The sequence below is a fragment of the Saccostrea cucullata genome, unplaced genomic scaffold, assembly GCF_032062105.1.
Source record: "Saccostrea cucullata isolate Sc308-1 unplaced genomic scaffold, CSIRO_AGI_Scuc_v1 ctg7430, whole genome shotgun sequence".
Taxonomy (NCBI): domain Eukaryota; kingdom Metazoa; phylum Mollusca; class Bivalvia; order Ostreida; family Ostreidae; genus Saccostrea; species Saccostrea cuccullata.
In genome coordinates, this window is record NW_026927882.1 from 1 (window position 1) to 10,306 (window position 10,306).

A 10,306-nucleotide genomic window follows, 5' to 3' on the forward strand; every position below is an offset into this window, starting at 1 on the left:
ATTTTAAATCGATGTCTATTTAACGTGTTTGAGCACAGTGTTCTACAGCTATAGTTAAAACAAGGTACCAATAACCACAACTACCTGAGGAAAGATATTACGTGGTGAAGTATAATATTTAACATATTACGGCCCTTGGGTGTAAGAGAGAGAGAGAGAGAGAGAGAGAGAGAGAGAGAGAGTTTATTATAATCTATTTTAGCCTTCTCCCTACGTGTGAATCGCACAGAAATTGAAGAACTTTTTTATGAACCCCGCTTTAGAAAAAAGATTCGTACATCATATAAATGCATACTTTATTTTTTTGTAATTAAGTAAAGATGTACAATAGATGTTGATCAATCCTGTAATAAAAAGAATAATGTTTGATTTGAAAGTCTATTTTCGCGCAGATCCATAAGTGCAGTCATCCTCTGACAAAGACATCAGCTATATTTTAAGGGCGTTTTTTGTCTGTTGATATTAAGGATAAATAAAATATTTAATTTTTCGGGAGGCTAGTCTGCAATATACGTTAACCTGGTAGTTCTAGTTTAATATAAATCATAATAAAAAATATTACAAATAACGAAACTCAGCTCGACGAATGTTTCTTTTGATAAAAAAAAAACCAAATTATATAACCAATTTGCCCCGGTTATGTCTTGCAATAACTGACACTGGGTGAAAAGTCCAGTTTCCGCAAAACTGAAACTATATGGAAACCTTGCTGAAACTTGGCGTTGAAGTTTCCTGTATAGTTTCCGCAATGCGGAAACTATATAATAGTTTCAGCAAGTTTCTGTAGGGTTTCCGTATGCTGAAACTATTAGGTTTGTTTCCAAATAGTTTCCGCAAAACGGAAACCAATGTAAAATTTAATGAAATGTCAATTTAACGATACTTTTTAGTTTCAGTAGGTTTCAGTTTCCGGAAACTATTGATTTCGATTCCATATGGTTTCCGCATGCTGAAACCGAACTGAAACTTTTTCTTTTCTTTTTTTTTCAAATGGGTAAAAAAATCAATTCAAATGATTTTTTTACTATTGATTTCGATTCCATATGGTTTCCGCATGAAAGACTGAATTTTTTTCTATTATTTTTTTTTTCAAAAGGTTAGGAAAATCAACTCATATTATCTTTACTATTGATTTTGATTCTGTATGGTTTTCGCATGCTGAAACCGAACTGAAACTGTTTTTAATTATATTTTTTTTTTCAAAAGAGTAGTAAAATCAACCCATATCATATTTTTATTTACTTGTACATTTTAAAAAATGGTTTTATTTTTAAATACTAGTACCAGATATCTACTAGTTCAGATTTTGAGATGTGCTCTGTGTAAACTGACACATTCCGATATTAATATCAATGATAAGCACTTTATTCAAGATCCTTGCTTCATATTAATTTATTTCATATTGTGCTGGAATTAAAAAAATATCATTTCTAAACAAAATCGATTCCTCTCACCAGGATTTTCTACATTACCCAACTCGAGACTCCCCCTCGGGAATTAATTCTTTTCATAACATACATTTTTTTCACAAAATATTACTTCCGTATGAGAACAAATCAAGGGTTATATATGGAGGTTCCTCTGTCTACAATTACATTTAATGTTAATTTGTTTAAAAAAGAAAATTAGTGTGTCTTCATGGTGCATGAAATACAGATAATTACGAGAGCGAACGTTTACATTATCTGAGATAGCAAGTTTTGCATTTATATTCCTTATACATGTATCTATATTCCTGAATGGAAAATTATCATTTCAATAATTCAATTTGTTAACAACACATACTGACTAGGAAGTCTTTTTTACTATTCAGTGTTCAACATAGATATATAGTGCAATATAGTTACTACATTGTAGTTGTTTTTATAATTTAATACATTGATTTAATATCTCGTACATATATGTATTTTTATCTCCGTTCTCATGAAAACATTTTATTCGTTTAACAGGCGTTAATCTTATTCGAAAGCCGCGGGTAAATATTGCAAGAAAACATGTCCTGAACATTTGATGCCATGGTTCTTAAGATCTGCAGCATATTATGTCAATCTAATTAAAATTAAATCGTCTCATTTGTTACCCAAATGCTTATTCGCACGAGGAAGACTTATTAATGTAAAAAGTCTGTTTTTTGTGAAACAATGCCCTGGGAGCGAATGGACGATCTCATTTTAATTAGATTGCAAATTATGTGTAGGCTTTTTTATTTATTTATTTATTTTTTCAGATATCTTGCTTTCGTGATGTTAATTAATGCAATATTACCGAAAACGCGGTACCTATACTTTTTAGTAATATGTTCAATTATATTCGTATTGAGATGTATAATGTGCTAAATTTGTGATTTAGAAAACACTTTTTTTTTAATAAAAGTAGTATGTAAGTTGATCAAATTTTCAATCCTTTTCTTTGAACCCCACTCGCGGGCACCTGTCCTCACGTGCCACAGGTGGGGAGACACGTGTCGCGAAGACACCTGCTACTGTGTTGGTGTATTTTTTGTATATTCTATGTGGATTGAGAGGTTTTTCTACCTTAGAGGAACAATGGGCTGTGACCAGGCGTAATATATACATGCAGTACATGGTATACACAGTATAGTCACTGTTAATGACCCCAAGGTGTCTGAATTCAAATTTTAAAAATTAAAAAAAAAATCCCACACACACTATATATATAAAACTTCACCTAAATCAAGCAAATAAGATTGTTTTATAAAATATTTTATATAAAATGGTTCATATAAGCTATTAAGTTTATTATGTGTTGGTGATTAAAAGAAAAAAGAAAAGAAAAACCTCTCAGATATTTATCTATAGATCAATCTAATAAATAATAGAACTAATCTACAGGTAAGGAGAATATTTGCTAGTTCAATAGACTATCGGTATTTAAAAAATTTCAATATAATTATTTTACAATTTCTCCACAAAGAAATCGGCAATCACAAAAAAAACGACAGTTAATGGTATTCCTTGTTTGCCACCATTGTATTAACTTCAAATATTGAAAATATTTAGAGATCGATGACACGCAACCTAATGAAAACAAAGTCTATGAATTTTATTTCATAACTTTTTTCTCTAGGTTATTTCTAAGTACACAATAAAACAACGTTTTATTTCTAATTTAGAGTCCAAAACAGAAAAGTGTGAGGTTATTACAATAATAAGGAAAAGATAAAAAAAAAGAGATAAATACATTTAGTAAACAACAATATACATGACATGTGTAAAGGACTATGACCACTATTACATGATATCATTTATAAATTTGCCCGCAAAATTAAGAGTTTCCATATCTTCTGTATTGAGTTATAACCAATAATTTTTTGTTCATTGTCTAATGCTGAGAAGTAGCGGTATTTACTATTTTAAAATTGTACATGTAGATATTTTCTGAGATGGAAATTTTTAACAATTGATTAATAATTCTTATAACTCCAATTTTGCTTTTGAGTTTCACAAAGGTATAAAAAGCAATACCAGAGAGAGACAGAGACTCATACAACACATTCTAATATAGTTTGTAATTTTTTTCTTCGTTTTATTTAAGTTACGAAGGTCAAAATTAATCATTATATAATTCACTGTATAACAATGATTATAAACTTACATGTACTTTTTTAATTTATCTATTCTATTTTAGGACACAAATAAAAATGTATCCCGTAGATTAAGATTTTAAAAAACATATAAACATAAATTTGCAGACTTGTTATAAAGTTTTAACCAGATAATTCGTATCGCTTACTAGAAAAGGGGGGGGGGGGGTAAAATCGCTCTTGTATGTGGATAATATGCCATCAGCATAACTTTGTTGACTTGTATACTTTTTTTTACACAATAATCTAAGTACATGTGTATATGATTTTCAATCTATTTGTAAAAATCTGGACAGTCCGTTTCAACAATTACTATAATCATGATAACCATGATGATAAGCATGAAAAGGGACTTAAAATACGGTTTTATACCCAACTTCGATTCCATGATCAATTTTATCTAAGCATTTAAAACTGACAGGTTCATTCAGTTGTCATAAATGCAAGGACGTCTGCAATATAAAACGTAAAAAAAATATTGCTAAAAGAGAAATGCAAAAACTAAGGGGAATTTTCCGTAGAGACTGACATTCAATCACTAGGTGGCGTATCGCGATAGAATGCTTCTCTCTCATTGGTTAGATTTTTAGTAGAAGAAAGAGGGACAAAATGGCGAAGAAAACACCAAGAACTTGCTCAAGGAAAACAACAGAGATGAGAAGGTCTTTTGACTCTACACAGAAGAAAGGCACCTCAAACGACAGATTAGATACAGGTAGTTATTTCTTGCAGTTCAGAGCACCTTTATTTTTGTTTTTATTGTCTGCAATCGTAAGAATAAAGTTGGGTCAAAACGGCGCGTTCCAAAAATTCAAATCGACCATTGTACAGTTATAATTATTTTGAAAAAGCGCCTTGTAAATCATTCTCAGCTTAGGTTGTAATACGTATAATTAATTGCTGTTAAAACGGCCGCATGCATTTTGTACCATTGTATTTATCTTGCATGTTTTCGTATGATTATTAGAATGTGTTTTTCTGCATCGTCCCGATCACTTAAAAAAAAAAATACGTGTTGTAGTATTCCGAAATTTTAAATGTATGTTGGTTTTAGAGGATAATATCGTTATGAACTTGTATCCGGTGTTTACTTTTTCGGAAAATCGAAAGATTTGCCCCCACGCTTATGTTCTTTTAGAAAAGGTGAGGTTTGTTGTTCATTATAACTGCTGGATGTGTTCATTGTTATTCGCAGGAGTAGTTTCTTGAATCCTACATTTATTTTTTGCTGAATTGTTTTTATTATTGATGGAAGACTGTGCTGCACAGCCGAGGAAGGGGTTGAATATATTTTTAACATACATGCAGTCTAGAATCGTAAATATTAGACATGTTAGAGGGCATCATGTTGGGAGAATGCCATTGTGTAGTATTGTATCACTGTGAAATGCCAATTTGTACATGTTGTAAAGTCATGAAAGTAAAATTCCTGAGAACTTGCAGATTTTGTGATATGAAAGTGACTTGATAATTTTCAGAATGCCTGACATTATTCAAGTTGAAGTATTTTATTAAGTTTCATACCATACATTATGAGTTTGAAACATTGTCGTACGTGAACAAAATAGTTATACACAAAGATACATAAACATCATGCCGACACATGTGCATGTTTTGATCTATATGAAACAATTAACACTATTTTAGCAACCTAAAACTTGATTTACCGGTAGTGTGCATGGTGTAATTGTTCATTAGAAATACCATGTTTTTATTGTACCTTGTGTATTAAATGTGGTGCAGTTTCTAAATACATCAGAAATCACAACCATAAAAATGATTCTCTTGATATGAACAGAACAGTATTTACCTGAAGTATGTATTATGATAGACTGGAGCTTGATGAAATGGGCAATTGGCCATTTTCAATTTCTTAAGTTACATGTATTGATTCATTATACAGTCATATACTTGTATTTATTTGTTACCCTTTAGAGAACTTTTTATTAATGTGGACACGTCACCAACACAGGTCTCATCCGAGGGACCAGTCTCTATGTACTACATTGGATTCAGACCCTTGATGTAGGAATCAGCTCTTACTCCCCAACTCTAGGCGTGTCGCTCTAACCACTGGCAATGTGACCCATTATAAAAATTTGACATAATACTTTTATGATCTCTAAATTTTATTGACTTGATAAAATGACTGATACACAAATAAGATTTTTGTAATCTCTCTGTAAGGTTTATAGCTGTTTACCATTGCCATATTTCTATCACTAATTAAATCAGTTTTCAACAATGGCCACTGAAGAGTCCTAGTTCTGTGTTATTATACAAATGATCTTCCCTTGATGTAAAATAGAATATTAAATAAAATTAATTATCAAATGAATTATAATTTTGAATCGGAGAAGGCCTACATATATCTTAAACAAACATAATTTAGATGTAGTCTTGCTTTTATGGAAAATTATAACTTATTTAATTTTTCTCACTCTCAGATATAATTGCTTTTCAAAATCTTGTAAATTGAGGTTGTGATAGCCTGATAGGACTGCCACTTAGAATTAGACCAGAGTGTGACTGTGTCCATATTAAAATGATACAATTTCCAATCATTTTTTTTCTTTGTCATGTGTCCATTAGAATTTTCACTGCATGTCAGGTGCAAGGAAATTATATGGGCATGCAAGTAGTTTTTGGGACTTTTCTGAGCCCATGCTAAAAACAAAAAAGTTATTACTGTACGGTACTGTACTAACTCGATCTATTTTAATTTCAGATATCCATGGAACAAATCATCTGAAAACTAAGAGAGGATGAAGAATACTTCTGTTGAAAAGTATGCTTTAGTAGTAAGAACTTATGTAAAGTTCTCTATTTTAGGAAATTAAGGACTAAAGCACAAAGTTTATGTTTTTATTTTCTATTGTTTTCTTAATCTCACTGTATAATTTAAAGCTCTCTATTTATCATAGTCAGTGGTTGTCAGTGTGTGTTGTGGGGGAGGGGAGGGGGTGTAAGCTGCTTTCCTCTACTTTTTAAGCTTTATATAATATCTTTATATGTTCGGCATTTCCATCAAATTAACAGATGTTAACATTTTCTTAGAAAGTCTCATTTTGCGAGCTAACTACTAAAATTCTCTGATTTATTTAAAATAAGTATTTATAAGCAGGCCTATTTTTAGGTCACCTTAGTAAACTCAGGTGACCTATTACTATCTGTTTTTGTCTGTCGTGTGTTGACATTTGAACATTTTCAGCTTCTTCCTTGCAACCGCTCAACTAATTTCAACCAATTTTGGTACAAAGCATCTACAGGTGAAGGGGAACAAAATTTGTAAATTTTATGATACCTCCCCCCCCCCTTCTTTTTTTACTCCTGGACATCAAGCAGTCAAACTGTTGGCATGATTGAAATGAGCACTGAGTCATCTACCATAATTATGAAATTCATGGCCCCAAGGTCAGGGGTTTTAGTACTAGGGTTGGTCCATATAGCTCTTTGGAATTAATCAACCATTTATGATGAAATAAAACTTAAGATAACATTTAGAAAATTTTGAAATGTGTGGCCCCAGGGTTAGTGGTTCCTGTGGGGTGGGGTACACAACTGGTGGTTTTAAACTGGAATAGCATTTTATCTTTATTACTCTGATCCACCTTTGGTTACTGAGTAACCAGAGTAAGCATGTTAAGTGTTTAATTATGATAAACAATGGTGCGTCTTTCAAAATTTGGAATTTCATGGCTTTTTGTTTAAAACACGAACCAAATTCAATTGAGTGAAAGTTGTTACATGATACCTATTAGGTCTATGGGCCTCTAGTTGTTATTCAAATAAAAAAAATATTTTGATGAACAAGTAGAATGAAAGAAAATTCCTTAATTTATTCTGAAAATCAGGAACAAATCTATACATACATATTCAGGTACATTTAACATGTGTAAATAAATTCAAGTTTGTTTATTTCATTATCCCTAGTCAAGTGTTTAAAAGAGGCATCTTTAATAAACTAATGATATTTTACACTTGATAAATTTTTAGATTTCATTTTAAATCATTCTGATAAAAAAAATGCTTAAAATGTGAAATTAATCAAACAAAAGCTTGTACTAGAACAGCATTAGGGACTTTGTCCATCCAATTAATATTAAATGTTAGATACTGCCTAAATCTAACAACATCCTGTGGAGTGTCACGTCAGAGGTCAAATTCTATTAACCAATCAAATAGTCAACTGCAAAATTATTGTATTTCATAAATTGGAACAAATAAGTCTAGAGTTGTTCCGTATTTGACATCTGACGTGACCTTCTATGGGATGTTGTTAGATGTTGTGAAGCGAGTATGCGAGAGGATCTAACATGTTGTTTTATTTAGATTGGGATTTTGTTAAACTATATTTATATATATTTTCAATAGGTTGAAGTAACTGATGAGCAGATCAATCCAACTTGAACATGATATCATTTCTCCAATGATGAAAACAAGTCTCTCTATACTCAAGCATTGATATTTTTAAAGTCAACTGAAACTGGAACAGGTCATACATGCAGACTACAGTGATGTGTTGCACAGTTCCGAAAACATGCAGCCACCACTAGCATAAGCATGATTAGTGTAAGTGGGTCATCAAAGAATGAGAACCACTCAAGGACTTTTCTGTTAGTTGATGATGGACTACAAACTGAATTTTTAACAAAGGAATCCACCTTGGTGCTTATTGGCTACTTATGATGTGAACTTGTGCATTTATTATACCAAGTAATTTTACATTTCCTTAATAATACTAGACTTGCATAAACCGAATTCAGGTTTAGTTGATTGATTGCAGTAATGCAGTTCTAAGTTCCTCTCGCAAGATTATATCTCTGATGTATGAGACATCATTAAATGCAGACATTTTCTCTGTCCTCCTGTCGTGACTTGAGGGCTCGGACTTAGCTGTAAAAGTGTTTATGATGCAAGAGAAAAATGTTCAACCGATGTATGTAAATGTTGATAATAACATTAAATATTCTTTGATAACTAGTGTTAGTGTGTTGTTGTTTTTTCCAATATGAGAATTCAGGGGGAAAATGACTTTTGGTTGAAAACCAGGGCTAAAATTGTGTAGTCAATACTACAGTTTCCGTTGCGGAAACCTATAGTATACCCTATGTATATCAATATTGTAAACGCATACTGAAACCTTGTGTATACCTCAAGTTTCAGCAAGTTTCTGTTGCGGAAACCATTGGTAAACCATATGTATTTCAACTGTATACGCATACTGAAACCTTGCGTATACCTCAAGTTTCAGCAAGTTTCTGTTGCGGAAACCATTGGTAAACCATATGTATTTCAACCGTATACGCATACTGAAACCTTGCGTATACCTCAAGTTTCAGCAAGTTTCAGTTGCGGAAACTATTTGGATTCGTGGACACCTTTGGTTTCCGCACTGCGGAAACTTGATGAAACTTGAAGTTTCCGCTCTGAAACTTTGCAGAAACTATTAGTAACCTTAAGTTTCCGCAGAGTTTCAGTAGAGTTTCAGCCATGCGGAAACTGTATTTTTCATCCAGTGTGAGTAACTGAGTGTACATATCACGAAACCTAATCATTTACAACGACGGTCAAATCCAACATTCACAGCAAGCCTGATAGTGAAAATCGTTTGAAGGAACATTGATTCAAAACACTTAGTAATGCATTTGATTGCACTTTCTATTTCTTCACTCTTAATTGATTACTTTTGAATTCAACCGTTAAATTGTCAAGCGCTCTGTTTTAAAACTCAATGTTACAAACTTACTCTCGCTCAATTGCTCGAACATTTGTTGGTGAGTGAGGTTGGATTCATAGCTATGGAGTCATCGAATATGTTGAGAGTACTCAGTCTTCTTACTGTTCTCCCATCTGTTCAGTCAAATACTTATGAAGTCTACAGGACTTTGCAATCAGATCTGCTGAGGAATTACTCAAAAGACATTAGACCAGTCAACATACAAACAGACAAACTACAAGTCAATATCAGCCTTAAATCGAAAGCCATTAATAAATTTGATGAAATTGACGGAGTTCTACATATGATTATTGCACTAAAGTTGAAATGGAGAGATGAGCTAATAAAATGGAATCCTTCCAATTATGACCAAGTGAGAATGCTTCGACTTCCTATGTCAAAAGTATGGACACCTCCCTTTTTCCTGATAAATTCCGCGGCCGGATTTCAAATGGATTTCGGGGATCCTGAAAAGCAGACGGTGATATACTTTGCCGACGGAAGTGCGCAACTAACTCCTGGTATCCTGACGTCATCGAAGTGTTCCCCAAGTATAACGTATTACCCATTTGATACTCACAACTGCAGCTTGCACCTTGCGACTTTTTTCCTGGAACAGGAAATTTCCTTGCATATTGACCAATTCCTTTCTAATTATGTGTTTGAACATCATCCTACTTGGGAACTGCGTTCTGTTTATGGCCACAATTTCTCGAAAGGATACATGTCATTTGTCATAATTTATATGAAAATAAAGAGAAGACCAACTTTTTTTCTGATTAACATTTTTGCTCCCATTTTATTTCTTGCATTTGCTAATCTTTTCGTATTTGCCATTCCAATTGAGTCCGGGGAAAGAATATCATTTGCCGTCACCATTTTGTTGTCGTTTGCCGTTTTTCTAACATTGGTCACGGATAAAATGCCACAAACTAGTCTGACAGTGTCATTATTCTCAGTTTATCTACTTCTCATGGTCACTT

At 32.5% G+C, this 10,306-nt stretch overlaps 1 long non-coding RNA gene across 1 annotated transcript; it reads left to right on the forward strand.

Annotated features, from left to right (window-relative positions):
- Positions 1 to 4,682: 4,682 nt before the first annotated feature.
- LOC134275770 (uncharacterized) lies at positions 4,683 to 8,450 on the forward strand. Its single transcript, XR_009993906.1, has 3 exons — positions 4,683 to 4,747; positions 6,333 to 6,392; positions 7,979 to 8,450. It is a non-coding gene; the product is annotated as an uncharacterized LOC134275770 (long non-coding RNA).
- Positions 8,451 to 10,306: the final 1,856 nt, after the last annotated feature.